General features: G+C 25.5%; 1 protein-coding gene across 1 annotated transcript in view; it reads left to right on the plus strand.

Annotated features, from left to right (window-relative positions):
• Positions 1 to 274, plus strand: part of LOC119592234 — a 22842-nt gene that overhangs the window by 4044 nt on the left and 18524 nt on the right. The gene's annotated exons all lie outside the window — the stretch shown is intronic.

Here is a 274-nt window from a genome sequence, read left to right on the forward strand (position 1 = left end):
TTCCCTCTATGAACACCTTTCAACAATAGTAAATATCAGCTTTTAATACTTCGATCTCATTTATTTTCTTCGATTCAAAGATTTTTTGTAAAACATTTGTGCAATATTTATTCTTATTTAAGTAATATTTTTCAATGAAAAATACATTTACCGTTTGACTGATGTTATGGTTACATTTTATGGCTATTTATCTACCTCTTTTGTAAGGTTAAAAGGGTTATATGTGTAAGTATTTATGATCAGGTTTTTATAAGAAAAACAAGTGCCTTAATAT

This window comes from Penaeus monodon, chromosome 29, assembly GCF_015228065.2.
Source record: "Penaeus monodon isolate SGIC_2016 chromosome 29, NSTDA_Pmon_1, whole genome shotgun sequence".
Taxonomy (NCBI): domain Eukaryota; kingdom Metazoa; phylum Arthropoda; class Malacostraca; order Decapoda; family Penaeidae; genus Penaeus; species Penaeus monodon.